The following is a 255-nucleotide window of genomic DNA, read 5'->3' as shown; positions in this document are numbered from 1 at the left end:
CCATTTCAAAGAAAGGTGATCCCACAGAATGTGGAAATTATAGAACAAAATCATTAATACCACACGCAAGTAAGATCTTCCTGAAGATAATTCAAAAATGGCTGCAGCAGTATATTGGCAGAGAACTTCCAGAGGTGCAAACTGGATTCAGAAGAGAACGTGGAACAAGGGATATCATAGCTGTTGTCAGATGGATCTTGGCTCAAGGCAAAGAATACCAGAAAGATGTTGACTTGTGTTTTATTGACAAAGCAA

This window comes from Orycteropus afer, unplaced genomic scaffold, assembly GCF_000298275.1.
Source record: "Orycteropus afer afer isolate SDZICR_OR568_19922 unplaced genomic scaffold, OryAfe1.0 scaffold00215, whole genome shotgun sequence".
NCBI classification, from domain to species: domain Eukaryota; kingdom Metazoa; phylum Chordata; class Mammalia; order Tubulidentata; family Orycteropodidae; genus Orycteropus; species Orycteropus afer.
Note: the sequence above shows the minus strand (reverse complement) of the source record.